Source organism: Schistocerca serialis, chromosome 5 (assembly GCF_023864345.2).
Source record: "Schistocerca serialis cubense isolate TAMUIC-IGC-003099 chromosome 5, iqSchSeri2.2, whole genome shotgun sequence".
Taxonomy (NCBI): domain Eukaryota; kingdom Metazoa; phylum Arthropoda; class Insecta; order Orthoptera; family Acrididae; genus Schistocerca; species Schistocerca serialis.
Genome location: NC_064642.1, coordinates 270,889,346 through 270,907,929, shown reverse-complemented (window position 1 = coordinate 270,907,929; position 18,584 = coordinate 270,889,346).

The window sequence follows — 18,584 nt, the reverse complement described above, 5'->3', positions numbered from 1 at the left end:
ACAGGATGGAGCAAATTAATGGGGCCTGGGAAACCGAAGCAGATGGCATAGTCGTCCACATAATCGACACGATTTGCCAGCCTCTTGCGACAGGCATGGGGTTAATTTGATAGGATTCTGAATAATTTTTGGTGACTTGTAGACACTCTCTTCTGTGCAGGCATGTTTCTAAATGTTTATTGACTTGTTCAGAGCAGATTCTGTCACGCTAGTTTCGGACTGGTCATTGCATGGTACTCTTTCCTGGCGCTTTGACATCATTAAACCTCTCAGAAACAACTGACCTCACCGTTTCCAACGTTGTCCCTAAAATTCTACCATCCTCCTCTAGTGGACAACATCACAACATGGAAGAATTTAATTGAGATAGTTAACGTGTATGCCTGAAACCGAATTATAAGATCTAAAATAACGTTCAGTGATCAAGCTAGAAAGAAACTTGTAGAAAACATCAATGAAGTCACACAACAAACTAACAAAATGTTGTACTTAGGCAGATGTAGTTCAAGACTACATGAACAGGGAAAGAAATAATCAGAAGAGTACAGGCGCCAGGAGTGCTTTCGGTAAATTTAAATGGGGTTTTGATTCATAAGACCCCACAAGTCTGAGAAGGAAAGTTTACCATGAATGTGTATCACTAGAATTGACTTAAAGTCAAGGGCACGAACTTTTTAATGCGAAAATCACTCAAAAAGTTACGATAAGCGATGGAATGTGCATCATGGGAATTACTCACAGAGACAGGAACGTAAACAGTTGTGCTGGTGAACAGACAGAAATGGAAGACGTTATTGTGTCTGTAATAAAAATGAGATGGAGGTTGGTGGGACGTGTTACCAATCGAATCTAGCAAGGTATTTTTTTTGATAGATTACAAGAGATAAAGAAACACACAACGATCTATCACGAGTAGCTAATGCACGGGAGACCCATTGATTCGTTTAGCGGAAGACAATAACGCACGGACTAGGCATAAGCCTTTACTACGCAGAAGATGTCAAATCGATGATGATCGAAATTGTTCTACAAGAAAATGGGTTTGCTTACGTATAGTATTATTATTGTTATTTTCGATTATTCCCCTTTAAGAGAGCGTTTGAACTTGAATTCCTTTATGATGATTGTTTATGTTTCTTTCTGAGCCCAAATTTTCTACATGTGTTCACTGTGTTGTTTCTTTCACTCCGCTGTCTATTTCCATCCTGGTCTCTTCTGTGTTGTGGTGTCAAGTTTAAGTTTTTTGATGATGTCCCTGAATTCAGTTTTGTTCTCTGCATCTTGCTTGTGTGCTTGTCTGAGGTCCTCTTCAACTTCTTTTATCCATTTTGTTTTTCCCCTGCCTGAGTTGATGACTTTAAGAATTCGCTTTGAAATTCTGTTTTCATTCATCCTGTGGATATGTCCGTAGAACTGCATTCTTCTTTTCCTTATTGTATCCGTAATCTTGTCTGTGAATTTATATAATTCTGATGTTGGTCTCTTCTTCCAGATTCCTTGCACTTGTGTCGGAACAAAAATATTCCTTAGAATTTTCCTTTCTTGTTTCTCTATTTCTTGATTTTAGTTTGCCCACCTATTTGTGTTGTTTCAGATGTATACAGTGCCTCCAGAAGTACGACAGTGTTGTAGTGCCTCAATTTTGCGTTAATGGATATGGACTTTTTGTTATAATAGTTCCACGTGAGTTTATATGCTTTCTGTAGTTTTTTTATTCTTTCCTCATTGGGCTTTAGGTTGATCCCTGATGGCTGGATGATTTCTCCCAGGTACTTAAAGTGTGGTACTTGTACGATTTTCCCATGGGTTGTCACAATAGGCAATTTGTCTTGTGGCAATCTTTCTATGTACTGGATTCTCTCATATGAGATTTGCAGACCAGTTCTTTGTGTAATTTCGTGTAACTTCTCTATGGCGTTAGTGGCTTCTTTTCTATTATTTGTGAGGATTGCAAGGTCATCCGCAAAAGCTAAACACTTCACATTGAATCTGTTATCTTTTCTAATGCCAATTTGGATTCCTTTGACTTCTTTTTCCCATGTCCTGATGATTTTTTCAAGAATGATATTAAAGAGTAATGGTGAAAGTCCGTCACCCTGTCACACTCCAGTTTGGATTTCAAATGGTTCCGAGATATCCCCCATAAATTTAACCTTGGAGACTGTGTCAGTTAATGTTTCCCGAATGATTGCTCTTGTCTTTCTGTCAATGCTGAATTCTTCCAGCGTCTTGCAGAGCGCTACTCTGTCCATTGAGTCGTAGGCCTATTTAAAATCTACAAAAGTGACCACTGTGTTTCGGGTGTTTCTCATCAGGAGAATCATTTTCAGATTCCAGATCTGCTCTATGCATGATCGTCCCTTGCGAAAACCAGCCTGGTATTCTATTTGTGGGTCAGATTGTTCTTCTAATCTATTCATGAGAACTTTTGATAGGATTTTGTATGTGACCGGTACGAGTGAGATACCCCTGTAATTATTTCGTTCAGTTTTGTCCCCTTTTTTGTGGGGTGGATGGATGAGTGCGCATTTCCATTCAGAAGGGACCTGTTCTGTTTCCCAAATGTTTAATATGACCGTGTGAATTTTTCCTGTTAATCTATCATCATTAATTTCCATAGTTCTGCAATAATTCCATCTTCTCTTGAGGCTCTATTGTTTTTCAGTCTCTTGATAATTTCTACTATTTCGTTGTTGGTTGGCGGTTTACTGTCAGGATTTGGTGTAGACATCTCGTAGTGAATATCCTCTGCAGGTCTTTCGCAGTTGAGAAGTTTGTTGAAATAGTCTACGAGGATTTGGCAGTTATTCTTCGTGTTAGTTTCTAGTCAACCATCTGGTTTCTTGAAGCAGAGATTGGGTGGCTGGTATCCTGCAATATGTTCTTTAAACGTCTTATAAAAATTCCTGGTGTTGTTCTTCTTAAAGTCTTGTTCTATCTCATCTAGTCGCCGTCAGTCATAATTTCTTTTTTCCCTCCGAGTAGTTTTCGATGTTTGTTTTCCGATTACTAGAAATTGTTGCCATTTTTCTGATGTTTTGTGACTATTGAAGTTTTTCCAGGCATTGGTCCTTTCTTCTATTGCTTGGTCACATATTGTATTCCACCACCTGTGTTTTCTCCTTCTCGGGGGTTGACCCAATTTCATCGTGGATTTGAGGACGTCCACAAGTTCTGTCCAGTTTGTGGTGTTTGTCTGACTAATTTCCTGTAAGATGTTTTCCTTGTTGAGTTTTATGTATTCAGGGTCTGGTCTCAGCACTTTGTTTAGTTTTGGCTTTTTTCTATTTGGTTGTAATCTGGTCTTTATCTGTAGAAGATGGTGGTCTGAGTCAAAAAGTCCTCTTCTCGTTTTCACGTTCAGAATTTCTGCTGTGTTACTCTTGGAGATGGCCACATGGTCTATCTGGAATTCACCCAACATTGTGTGTGACCTGTATGGATTCCGGTGATTTTCCTGTATTTTTTTCTCTTTACCTAGCTGTGCGTTAAAGTCGCCTAAAAATATTACTACATGGTGTTTGGCAATTTTGTTTGTCGTCTCTTCAAGGTCATTCCAGAAGTCATCTACTTTCTGGCGGTTCTTCTTGTTATAGTTATTTGTGGGTGCATGTGCGTTGATCAAGGTATATGCTTTGTTGGCCGATTTGACGGAGAGCGTTGATATACTGGAAGTCAATAACAGAGTCGCTGATAGATTTGTGGACTGCAAATGCTGTGCCAAACTGTTTGAGTCCTTTCTCATTAGTTTTAACTGCTGGTTTTCCTTTGTAGATCCTGTAGTTGTCTGTATCAAAACGGTTTTCGTCCGTAAATCGTGTTTCCTGGATTTCAAGGATTTTAAACTGGAATTTTTGCAGCGCGTCTATAAGTTGTTTGATCTTGCCCAGTTTGAAAAGAGTATTAGTATTAAGTGTACCGATGAAGTGTCTTTGTATTGTGTGTAATAATTTGGACGTCGTCTGATTCTCAACCTTAGGCGTAACATGATGCTCCTGGTCCCCCGGAATCCGATGACCAGGTAAAGCCAGTCTTGCGACTGGTGCCCGAGGTAATGGATTCATTCCTTGTGTTATCATCATGTTTGGTTTTCAAGTTGAAAACTAACTTGGTGGTGGTCCTTCCGAGGAAAGATCACGAGGAATACGACTTGATTTTTGAGATCAAGAAGGTTGCTGCAGCCGCACCATCTAGGCGAATAGAAGCTGACCCCTAACCGCTAGATACCAGGCAGAAGTTAGTGGATTTCGGTTGATAGTTTCGGTCCACCCCGGGTATTTTATTTCCCCGGTACCCTCCGTATCTGGAGAGCATTCCCCTATCCGCCACCTGGGGAGGCGCCCGATGGGAGACTATCAACTCGACATGGCCTTACGTATATTATTGTAGTTATATTAATTTTTCCCAAAACGCCTTTTTAAGCGTAAAAGCGACTCGTAGCAGCAATGATCTCAGATTATTTCCTCAGCAATTTCATTGAAATGAGCTGAACTGTAAACTGAAAGGCACGTCTATGAGTGTAAAGGAGGCAAGCTGCAACCCTCTGTGAATTAAAGCTGTGTATCTGAAATTAAGAAAGAAGTTCGGTCTTCTTGGCAGATGTACTTTGCTGTTCGTAATGTGTTTCGGCCCATGAGTGGTACTACAGTAAAGAATAAATCCCACAAGACGCTGTCAATTAACCGTGATATATAAAGGTGTCAGCGTTACATGAAGACGATGTTTAGAGTAACAATGACGTAGTATCATTTTATTTGGGGAAAAGTTTCTGGTTACATGCTGCTTTATACTATCACTAACCTTTCAGGGTCATGAAATACTATTCCAGTTATGCAGAAGATGCAGTCTGCAGAGGAGTGTTTTGCTCTAAAGGAAATGTGGATTACAGCCATCAACGATACTTTGACAAATTTGAAAACTTGCAAATATATTACAGAATAGACAATTTCTCTGAAATGAAGAAAGCTTCTTGTTAAAATTACGTATGAATGTGTGTATATCTTCAGGGTTACGAGGCTCAATGGTGAGACAACCTATGAAATAATGCGAGAAAATTGGTGTTAAAAGGTGTAGAACTGTAAAAAGCATTACAGAAGCACTCAGTACGATTCGCTTCCATTTGCTTTCAGTTTTACTCACATTCTTCAAGACAGTTTATAACGTGATGTACACAGTTCACTTGCAGGCCTCTGGTCCTGCACTGATACATTTACGTTTGGAGTGTGTAGTACCAGAGCTCTCACTGCCCTCTCCGTATTTCTGCTCCACAAAGATGAGACAGAAAACAAACTTTATGCGAAAATACTTTATTCTGTATTACTTTTGAAGTGCACAAGGTGATATTCAGCAATACTTTACAAGGTTCCCAGTTCGAGTCCGAGTCCAGTATACACTTAAGTAGTTCCATTATGGGATTTCTGACACAACTCAAAAATCATATATCAAATTAGCCCAGAATCATTCCATAATAAAAAGGATAGGCTTGTTACATGATAAATTTTTTGAAATTTTCGAACACTACTTCTAGCATTCCACAATGAAGAAAAATATTGCTGATCTTTCATTCACTCTTAGTCCCAGTAAATTGCCAAGGTTAAAAATATTTTCATATTTCATTTATTGTCATCATCTGCATTTTTATGAGCGCCCACAACAGAAAACTAGGCAAATTTTTCGTATACTTAAACACAAACCTGCAAAACTGAATGGATAAAAATCGCAGCAGGAAGATTGTGCTTTGGTAACTAGCAGCTGTATGGGAGTGCGACATGGAACAGTCATTTCCATCTTAGAAATACAAACTTTGACATTTCCAAAAATCTAAATAAAATTTACCCTTATGAAAGGAAGTGACTTAAGACACATGTAATGTGTGGAGAGGAGAAGCATGCAAATGATTAAAGATGATTAACATTCTAACATATGCAAAGAATGTGCAATAAGATATTGTATAAATAGATATATACCAACAAAAAACTAATGTCATCCATGAACACTGATGAAACAACAACAAAAGGTAACATGTGCCAAGAAATTAAAGATACTGACTTTCAAATTCATCTGTAAAGGACAGACATGCAAGGAAATGTTTAACTTGTGAACCAGAATCTAGAAAAAGTAAAGTGATTTGTGAATGTGGAACTGAAGCAAATAAGCACAGTTTTACAATGTATCTACTTTTGAACATCGAAATTTGTTAGAAACTGTAATGTAAAAAATTCAATAATAAAATTTTATTATTCATTTTAACAGCAAAAATCCAAAATAATATTTCTTCTTCTATAATTAAGTTTGCAAAAATTCATTTGACACTGAACAATTCAGTGTTTTAAAACTTAATAAAATGCATCCCTATAAATAAGAAGGCAACTCAAACAATCTTCACTACTAATTAAAAATTTAAAAATCCTAATAAACATTAATCTTTATAAGTAAGTAGCCAACTCATTAATCTTCACTATCGGTCTTTTGTTTACTAAAAAAAACATAATAGCATTTTATCCTTATAAATGAGTAGTCAACTTGAACAATTTACTGTCATCGATCTTCGCTCCTTATTTAGGGGAAATGATTGGAAAGGATACAGTAATATGTGAAAGTCAAATATAATTAATTTTATAACTAAACAGGTAACTCAAAAAAGAAAGACTCAGAAGACTTTGAAGAAAACTGCCTTTCTCTAAAATTGAAAGTACTGATGATATTTTTAAAAGTGTCAAGAATAAACAATTGAAGGAGATATTTCCATTTTCTACCAATGTGTTCAAGGGACAAAGGTAAAGAACAACAGTTAACCAATATCTAGTTAGAAAATCACTTGCAGAGGGCTTGCGAACAATAAATCTTGAGAACCATTGAAATTGGCTTACCTAAAATTCTTCTTGACTGTATTGAAGCAAAAAAATCATGAAAACCTTGAAAGGTCAAATAAAAATTCGTAGGGGAGAGGAGGTTAATTTCATTCTCTTCTGTGACTACCAGATGTAAACAGATCGAAAAATTACATTTATATTTCAACCACCATACTACATGACCATTATAGAGAAGCATTTGATTAAATAACTCAGATAGGAAGCAAGATAGTCTAGCAAAAATATCTAATTTCCAAGCTCAAGGATCAGGACTGACATTAAATGGAACTGTTGGTTTACAGCTCGGAATTGATAGATATGTTCCATTGGGAAGATCATCTTTCATCAAACTGCCAGAAAAAATAAGTGCCAAGAAATTCTGCAACAATGTGAAAAATAATGAACAAAATAACTTCTTATGGTAAATAAAATCTGAATTATATCCAACAAAGAAAGTTCTGTAAAGGGTAAGCAAATATCAAGACACTGGTCTTGTAATTGATGAAAAATTCAAAAATGTTGATTTTCCTGTAGTGGTTGATAATATTCCAAAAACTGAAAATAGAAATGATGTATCTTTCAACATCTATTTGTTTAACGAAAAATAGGAAATATATGTATTAAAAATAACGAAATGCAAGAAAGAGAAACATATAAATTAACTTCATTTTAAAAGAGATGAAAAATTCACGCAACTGTTGGATAAATGATTTGTCTCGATAACAAAGCGTAAACAATCAAATTTTTCATCTGTACATGTGTCTTCTCCACTTCAATAGAAAAGAAAAGTTAGATGATCACTCACCAAATTGCTTAGTCAACAAACCTTAAAAATATAACTACCAAATAAAGTACATATGTAGGTTTCTAAAATTATCAACATTTGTTAGTGATGAGGATTTTGAAAGAATACTCAGAAAGATGGACAACTGTTGATCAAACCTGGAAGAATCACAGACTATGAAATATAAAAAAACACAAATTAAGTGGTTTCTGTTATTATATCAAGTGCATTAAAGGACAATATAATGATACTGTTTTTTACAGTGAACTAAACTCTCCCAAAAATTTTATTGAGTGTATGAAAAAAGAATTTGAAGAAATCAGGAGTATTTACTCTGAAATCGGAGAAATGAAACCACTTACACCTGAATAACATGGCATGCAAGAGCAAAAATTTGTCACCTAAGCAGATGTCACTTTTAAAAAAATGAACAAAAAGTCCATCAAACACAAAAGTCTATCACCACAATCATCTAACTGGAAAACACATTGCTCCTTTGTGCAATAATTGTAATTTGCAAGTAAAGCATCACAGGTTAGTATATAATTATTTCCACAATTTACCTGGATATGATTCTCATTTGCTTGTGAATGAACTTGGTTATAATTAAAACAGATATATTTAAACCTCAACAGTCAAGAGAAAAGCATTAGTATAGGCAAGAAAACAGAAAATCTGAAGATGAGATTTACTGACATATTTAGGTTTATGGCCTCCTCACTTGATAATCTTTCATCAAATCTGTAGAAGGAACAAATGGAAAACATTGAAAAAAATTTTCCAGAAAATTTAGTTGATTTAGTGATCAGAAAAGGTGTTTATCCATATGATTATTTGGATGGTTTGAAGAAATTTGAACAAGCATGACTTTTGCCAAAGAAGGAATTCTATGACAGAGTCAATAATGCTGACATAGAACATGAAGACAATAAGCACATAAAAACAGTATATGGAAAAAAATCTGATATCAAAAACTTGGGGAATATCACGGTGTATCTCTGAAAACATATGTGCTGTTATTGTCTTGGTACTACACAGCACCAGGATTATTATGGGAATCAATACAAAAAATCACTAGATAACCATTAAATTTAATACATAATTATGATATTATTCTAAGGCCCAAGAAAGGTATAAGAGGAGGCTTAACCCAGTGTTGCAAGAGATATGTGAAGGCTAACAACAAATATTAGAAGTATTTTGATGTGAATAAGATATCGATTAATTTAGCTTATTTGGGTGCAAACAGTCTGTATGGCTGTGATATGAGTCATTATTTCCCATATACAGCCTTTGAATGGGATGATCCAAGTAACTTCCACTACAGAATAAGTGAGATGTCAAACACTTCTGAAGAGGGATACGTATTCGAAGAAGATCTAGAATATACAAAGCAAGTTCATGATTTACGTAATGATTCATCAGCACCTCTGAAGAATAAAATTATGCCAGAAACGAAGAAAAGAAAACTGTTAACAACACTGAATGACAAACAGAAATATGTGGTTCACTATAGAAATCTCAAACAGTACCTCTATCTAGGAATGAAGTTCGCAAAAATACACTGTCTTAAGTAGTCTGGTTGGCTAAAGAAATAGATAGTGAAAGTTAAACCGATTGTGGGCTCTATAAAAAATGATTGACTGAGAACCCTGGAGGGTCGTACACAATGAAAGTTATCTTGGTAGGATCATAGAAAATGAAAGTTATCCTGGCAGGATAGTACATAGTGAAAGTTATCCTCATATGGGACGCCACAATGAAAGCTAACACTTGGGGTTACTATATAAAAGTGATGATTTGATTGAGATTGTAAGCTAAATTGAGTTTACTGACAATATTTATTTTCCCAAAAATAAAAACAAAGACAAACACAGTTAAAGTTAAAAATATTCTGGTAGAATACAGTAAACATCTAACAGGTGGTTTAAGACCACAATGGACAAGGATCCTGGGTGGCAAAATTAAGGCAAGTACTCTGGCCCGAAAAATGTGTATAAGTCAGTCTGAATTGTTCTGATGCTGAACAGACTTTGATTGATGATCTGCAGAAGTCTCGATAGGTGCAGCTGAGAGCAAGTGGCGACTGGGATTTGTACGTCCTGACAAGGCCAGAGCAGCAGTACTTTACCCGGTTTGCTTTGTGCAGCGATGTAACTCGCAGCTGGCGAGTCGTGTGCGGCAGAGGCAAGGCGTAAGGCGGCACCTGAAAATCGATCGCGGCCACGAAAGAAATGCAAAATCTCACGTAACTGACAATCAGGCAGACGGATCGCAATTTACTCTCTACCAGAGCTCTCAAATCACGTTAGATTTCAGTGTGCGACACATCCGTTTGCTGGTCGTATCAACGACCAATTTGACTCACTTATACGACAGAGTGCACAAGGATGCCAAATGTCAAGACTGATAAACGAGTAGTCCGAGACGTTTGACGGTTAGAGTCACACTGTCAGTACAGTGAGAACATCAGCACAGGCTCCTCAGTCTAAGTACTCGCAAGTGAAGTGAGTCTTAGGACAGGTCCCAAGGACCAACCACGCATGCCAGAGCTTCGACCAGAAGTTGCTTCCAGACCGAAGTCCAGAACCTGATAGCTTCGCACCTCTCGAAATAAAAAAAAAATCAGTTTCCCCGTGAAGTGTACGAACGACACCGCCTTCACCCCATCTTGAGCCAATCACAGGGCTTTAGAGGCGCTATATCTCCCCTCCTACACAACAGCACACGCTCATTTCGAACCAGGGCAAGATTTAAGAAACCTGTGTCTCTGGAAAAAAAAGAAAGCGCCAATTACTGGTCTTTTTAAGTTTTTGCGGAAGCAGAAGATGTTCTCCATAGTCGCGTAGCTTGCCACCCCAACTTGCGAAAAAATACAATCTTAAAGATCTTTATCTAAATCACCTGTTAGTCCTAGCTATGAGGTGTAATAAGGATTCCATCTCTCAACATTTCTGAGATGCCATAGTTTCTTCTATGACCGAGGCCTATATGCACTTTCGGCGAATCCGGAAACAAGTAAACTTTATTAGATGTGGCACAGCACACAATGCCCCATCTACGACTCCACTGTGGAGATGCGTCCCTTCAGTCCGTCGTCCCCAGCCCAGCCTTTGGCTGGCGCCAATGCAGGTATAGCTCAGCATTGCCCTGTTGGAGACCTGTCTCGACTAGGGGGTGCTCTGTCTGTCCTGTATGGCCATGGGCGTGACCAGCAAGATTTACTGAGAGTTGGGCACGTTGCCACTTGCTTTCAACTTCCAACTTGCTGTTTCTACGAACTGAGAGCCATTAAAATACTTCATGCTTTTAGCGCCCTACCAGGCTCCATCAATGCCTGCTCAGACCATTAACTTTATAGAGTCTCACTCAAGTCGCATAACGTTGTAACAAAATCTTTATGAAAATTAGGTGAGAGAGTAACTTGTCCACTCTCAATAGACATGAACATACAGATGAGGACCAAGCCTACAAAAGACTTCAAGAAAGATTTGCATAAGTTGATGAATAGCTCAGTCTTTGACCAGGCAATGGAAAATATCAGAAACAGAGTGGATAAAAAATTAGCCTCAGATGCAAAGAAATGTGAAAAGACCTATCTTTAAAGGTGTAACAATATTTCAAGAAAACTTGGTTGCCATGAATAAGACAAAAATTATTAACCTTTATATTGTTGGCTTGATCCGTCTAAAGAAATGATGTACAATTTTCACTATACAATAACGAAACTATGGAGAAAATATAGGAATTACATATAGACATTCCAATGCATTAATGCACAGTATAAAAACTGAAGATTACTACGAAGAGAGGAAGTTGATGATTGATTACTTTGATACAAGTGACTATCCAAACGATAATATCTAAATTTCACAAATAAATGACAAAGCTTAGGGCAAAATGAATGCAATGGAAAAGTAATAGACGAATTCTGCTGTTTCAGAGCAAAAATGTATTCCTATAAGGTTGGTGAGAAGGAAAGAAAAAATCGAATGGTGTCAAGGAATACATAATACAGTGTGACATACACCTTCAAGACTACAAGGACAGTCTGTTCAACAAGATTCAAAAGTGTAGAGTGATGAACCTGATTCAAAGTAAAAAAAACACAAAATCAACACAGCTGTAGTCAGTAAGAAGGAATAGAGTCCAGATGAAAACAAAAGATATATGTTTGAAAATAAAAGAAATTCAGTCATATGTTCAAAAAAATATTTATCAATTACTAATCATATTTTAATGTTTGTATATGGAATTCCAAGAGTCAATTATTTTACCACTGAAGATTTTAAGTGAAACAAAAAAGAAGATGTTAAATTTCTAAAAGATAACAATATGCTACATACAGAAGTTGAATATGACAATCCATGGTTTAAAGCTAAGAATGTTCATGATATTTTAAAATATGTTAATTCCAGAGATGGTTTGAAAGCAATGTGTAAAGTAAATGCACAAAAAAGTATAAATGATTGAAGTGTAGTGAGTAGCCACATTTACATTCAGATACTAATTTCGTAAGTGGAGCTAGTCAACATCAAGCTTCCATGTACTCACTAGCAAGTCTATATGTTTATGGATGATCAGAACAAGCCATGGTTTAAAACCAAAGATATTTGTGATCTTTCAGAATATTATAACTGTAGAGATGCTCGTATTAAAAATGTTGATATAGATGGTAAGCAGAATTTTAAAGATTCCTTGACACTGTTAAGTGATATCCATAATATTGATTAAGATACTATTACATTAGAAAAAAATAAACCCATCAAATTTTTGACAGGTGTCATAGTCTGTAAACGTGATTTCCACCCTCCTAAACATCCCTCCTTCCGCTGTTTCTGATGTGATAGTGAAGTGGACACATACAGCACAAAAGCATACAGGCTGACCTCGTCAGTTGACTGTCAGAGACTGCTGACAGACGCTCATAATGTGCAATAGGCACACATCTATCCAGACCATCAAACAGAAATTCCTAACTGCATTAGCATCCACTGCAAGTACTATGACAGTTAGGTGGGAGGTGAGGAAACTTGTATTTGATGGTCGAGCAGCCGCTCATAAGCCACACATCACGCTGGTAAATGCCAAACGACGCATCACTTGGTGTAAGGAGCGTAAATATTGGACTTTGAACAGTGTAAAAAGGTTGTGTGGAGTGATGTATCTAGGTACACAATGTGGCGATCCGATGGCAGGGTGTGGTATGGCAAATGGCCAGTGAACATCATCAGCCAGCGTGTGTAGTGCCAACAGTAAAATTCGGAGATGGTTGTGTTATCATGTGCTCGTGTTATTCATGGATGACTGTTGAAGGGCAATTCAGGGATGGTGATCGCATCTTTCAACACAATCGAGCACCTGTTCATAATGCACGGCCTGTGGCGGAGTGGGTACACAACAATAACTTATCGGTAATAGACTGGCCTGCACAGAGTCCTGACCTGAATACTATAGAACAACTTTGGGTTGTTTTGGTATGCCAACTTCGTGCCAAGCCTCACTGACAAACATCGACACTTCTTCCCAGTACAGCACTCTGTGAACAATGGGCTGCCATTTCCTAAAAAACCTCCCAGGACCTGATTGAACGTATGCCTACGAGAGTGGACGGTGTCATCAAGACTAAGGGTGGGCCAAAACCATATTAAATTCCAGCATTACCGATGGACGGCGCCACGAACTTGTAAGTAATTTTTAGCTAGGTGTCCTGATACCTTTGATCACATAGTGTACCTACAAAAGCTTTTTAACAAATTTTCCTTTTGTATCCATGCATATTGTGCAAAGGCCTTCAGTTCCCTGCCTTCCAATTTTAGCTACTGTTTGATAAGGGAGATATATTTCAGTAAATTTTTTTTTTTTTTTTTTTTACATTTCAAACACCAAACATGATCAACCTTAAGGAATGGGTGTAAAGCATGAATGTTTGTTTATAAAGATTAAAATTTATTACATAATATTATTATTTTATAATAACATAAACTTGTAATTATCTGAAAAACAGTTTTGAAACAAATAGACAGAAATTACCACTTATTGCATAAAAATTTTGAATTCATTGTCTGTTATTGTAAAATCTGTTTGTGCCAGATATTTAACCCCACTCCTTAGAAACATTTTGGCCAAATAAATCAAATACAAATATTTTGTCTTTACTTTAAGAGAAACATAACCTCTTGAGGCAGACGTATCTACATTTACCATTCCAGATCTAAATGTTTTTGGCTTCTTCAGTAACTAGTCGATCATAAAAAGTCCTCTAAAATATTTAATTTTTAGTTGCTTACTAAATTTTTTCTATATCAAAATTTATTAATAGATTAAGATACACGTGAAATATGTTTCCAAAAAGTTTTTATCCTTTGCCTATGTGCTCCATGTTTAAATTGTGTCTTTTCCGTTCTTCCAGTTCACCCTTCTTATTATTTATAACAGCATTCACAGTTGCTGCATATCAAACAACTAGTGAATAAACAATTGCTAGAAGTGGTAATGCAGACAAAAGTCTAGAACCTTCTTCCATATTTATTCGATATTCAGTAATTTTTTCACAATGGAAATACATAATGTGATAAGTAAATTTCGACCATTTTTTCTTAATTTTTTTGTCATCAGTTAAATATTGATCAGTACTATGTAACATTTTATTATTGGCTCTAATTTTTAATCCTCTTGGTTTAATTTTTGTCACTTGGTGGCAAACTATATTCAATAGTAAAATTCTTCATTTACATAGACAAAAAATTTATAAGAATTAGTATTTTTACGCTCCCCAACCATTGTCATCCACACCTAAATCCATACCTAATTTTCCCTTTCCATGCATTATTCCTCTAACTGCAGTTGCAGCTAATTTTTCTCATAATGAAGCATCACTTCCATGCATTCTCTCTTTTGCAACAAGCTAAGGTTCTTCATCTACTTTGTGCCTTTTTTCTAAATCTTTGTAATCTCTATAAGCAATACCAATTGTTCACATTCTTCACCTAATTCATTTATTTCTGGATCACCATGTGCTAATCTATCTTCTAGTATAGTAAAAGGTGTGCAACACGAGTAGCCTGGGAGATGCATCTATGGCATTGGTAGATTATTTAAAGCTCAGTTAACTACTCCTATTCTCTACTTTTCACTTTCTCAAAATCTATTGGGAAGATTATTCAGAAATTTAATTAAGTTTTGAATTCCTTTTGGACTGTCGATTATGATACTTTTTCATTATAATAGTTTTTATTTCCAGCCAATTCTTCTCCATGGATTACACCTAATGTATCTGTTAATTGGCAGACATCATTCATCTATAGGTACTCAACTACTTTTTCTGTATACTTTTTAATTAAGCCTTCAGCAACTTTTTTTCTACACTTGATTCTAAATCTGATGGTGATTCTTTTTGAATGATAAAGATCAACAGTTTGTTTCATAAAACCTTTATCTTTGATTCCTCCACTTACTTTATTCTATTTGGATCTTTTGATGTATAATCCTCCTGTATGAAACAACATATTAGCATAATTAGAAGTATCCACACCATCAAAATTTTTACCCATGTTCTCCATAATAATCAACATTTTAGTTAAAAGATACATTAAGCCATCTATTTCTTCATATGTTTATTCACCATCAGGTGGCTTGCGGAGTATGGATGTAGATGAAGATGTAGAACAGTTAATTTATGTCTGTCAAATGTTACTGGCAATCTTTGTGTATATAGTTAAAGGCAACACCAGCTCCTCATCCAAAATCAGCTTGACTATGGTTAACATATTCTAGCATCGTTTCACTTATATATATACATACATCACTTGCATTTATTTCTTTAATATGGTTGTCCTTTTTTTGATGTCTCCATTTTTTTCTTCATGTTTTTTCAGTAACTGATGTATTTGTGAGTCACTTAGCATGTAATCTCTATTGCTTTGTTTAGTTAGAGGTATGTCACGAAATTATTCAGATTATCGGTTGTAAGGAACTATTTGTTTTTCAACCTCTCTGCTTTTTTCAGTCGCTTTCAAACCCTTATCACCTAAACCTATGATTCCTTATTTAACCTTTTGGACTGCATCAATAACAGGTTGATCTCCATTTTTATGTTTTCATAAGCGAATCTTGTTATTTTTTACATTTTTAAAATTCTTCTCTTAATTGTTCCTTTATCTTTCAATTTCGTTTACCCTATTTCACAACATTTTGGTTGTATTTTGCTAACATCTATTGGAGAAGAAAAACAGTAGTATAATTTTTTTTAGTTGTTCAGTCAGTTAATTGGTCAGTCAGTTAATTGGTCAGTCAATTAGTTGTTCAGTCAGTTTGTTGGTCAATTAGTTATTTGGTCAGTCATTTCTGTGAATGAGAAGACTATAAATAATCTAAATCTCCCCAACAAGAACACAAAAATTAATATAAATATTGGAGATGGCTGTGTTCAGCCTAATCATGCATAACTTTCCATCAATTTTAGTACTTTTGATGTTGATGGTAATGACTAAAATGATGATGGGAAATCTAATACAAAATTAATCAGCAGTTATGAAGCAAAACTTTTCGAAGGTATCACAGTTCAAAAGAGGAAACAATACCTTGTCTAGGTGTGGGGTGTATAATAATTATCTATGACAAACATGGATAATAATTATGTGTTACTTGTGGTTGCATGTAATAATAATTTGTTATTGATGGTTGTGTATAATAATTATGTGCCATTTACGCTTGTTCAAGGCAGAAAACTACGTAAAATCTTATTATGGCTTAAGAAAACATTTTGAAGATTTTGACATATCAAGCCAAAATATTCGGCAGCGATAGCAGTAGAATAAGGGAAGCCGGTATGTGTGGGACATTGGTGACGCTTCTGCCCAAAGTGAGAAGGCGAATGACCAGAGGAGTTTCCACAACAGCAGTCAACACTTCGACATATCAACGACTGAGCAGATGAGCAATGCTTCCACATCAGTGGTCAATGCTTCAGGAACTGTCAGCATACTGAACTCACGTTGTGACGTATCTGGCGATGCGGAGGAGGACGATAGGGCAATGCCCGACCATGCCTCAGCATAGAGATAAAGCAGTGGAAATCTGGTACGTGAGTCGACCTGAGACACGCTTTTGCCAAAGTGAGAAGCAGTGATCAACGATAGCAGAATAAGTCGCCAAACTAGAAACTTCACGACATAGGCCAAAACATCGAATAAATACCTCCGATAAACGGGCGTGAGATAGTCCTTTCAGGCGGTCCTTTGAGGGAAGAAAGAAGACACGAAGAAACGTCGATGGTTACTAAGTGGACGTCATACCTCACAATAACAACTTAATCGGTATACTGCTCGACAGAAGAAGATGTCGGGACCGTACCAATAAGTCAACGCAGAAGATGCCATCCCAGATGTTACTAGAAAGAAAATCGTGTGGTGCTTACCCAGGTGGATGGTGAGGGTAAAGAAACTGCAACTTCACCAAATGGGTCACCTGCGAACCTAGAGGTTGATGAACTCCACTAGAGGACTCCGAATATGACGGTCTCTTGTTCGATTCCACGACAGAGTGATCCGCGCCACGCCGTATTCACTTCTTAATAACTCAACGAGCGAATTCACAACTGTAACATGAGCTGTCACTGTATCAGCGGTAACTGGAATATGCACGCTACGACTCCGCCACTCCGTAGCCACGAGGAATTGAGAGAGTTAAAACACATTGTATTACTCTGTTTGAAGGGTCTTATGTCTGAAAAAATAGCTATTGGTGGAACCACCAACGATTCACACACACCTCACCCACTAAAACAACCAAAGAGACCTTTCCACTACCCACAAAGTGTTCTTCCTCTCATGGCCTGTGCGGCTGGTCCCGGCGGAGGTTCGAGTCCTCCCTCGGGCATGGGTGTGTGTGTTTGTCCTTAGGATAATTTAGGTTAAGTAGTGTGTAAGGGACTGATGACCTCAGCAGTTAAGTCCCATGAGATTTCACACACATTTGTCATGTTATTGTCCTTCCTCCCGCCATCCCTGACAGATAAAATTCGGACAACCTGCGATAAAATCACTTTCATGGACAAAATTCGCTTAACTTTCGATAAAATCAGTTCCACCAATAATGTTCACCAAACGGAGGTTTTGCTACTATATGTGCTTCCAAGTAAACCATTAACCATTACATCTGACCACAAAATACTATTAATCAATAGAGGTCTGACTTTCCAATACTGAACAATTAGTAGGAACAAGCACTTGCTACCAGCTGTACTTACTCGGACGGTATCGATCGTAATTCGGTCCTGGGAGAAAAGGATCTCGGAGCCACGCCAGTTACAGGCAGTCTCTTACAAAATTCGACTTACCGAATCCGTAAGTCTGTTTGTCAGAAAGTCTCGCCATACCAGGCCACAAATCAGACGTCAACCAAGATGGACTATGAATAGTCGTCTATTGAAGAACTGACTCCGATGAAGCTCATACGTGGACTGACTTTACGTGGACTGCCTATCGTTCTCGAGTAAAAGTCATTTGGAACCATTATTACGCAGTAACACGGAAAGCCACCTCGACTCTTCGCAATGATTTCATTATTATCGTCAGCCTTCGGCGAACTCGGGCGGTAGCCAGCTATTCAGCAACGTCGTTACATCTCTGGTTTCTGCCACGACCGGTGGCTGCGGTGTTGCTACTTCTTGGGTTGATCAGCTTTTGCTCTCCAATGAAGCGTGTATCTAGAACATTGTTTCAAAATACATACACAATTAAATGAAACAACAAGTTTACTGTTACCAGTCACAGTTTATTTTTGACACTAAGTAAAGTCCCGTTGTTTGGGAAAGTTCCACATACTTGTAATGATTTCGTCATCTAAGCAAATAACTTAGTTACTAGGTGCCATTTCAGGTGAGTAAGGAGTTGAAGCAAAATTTGAAAGGTTAACGAAGTAGAAGTTGTTTACTGCATCTTTTCTGT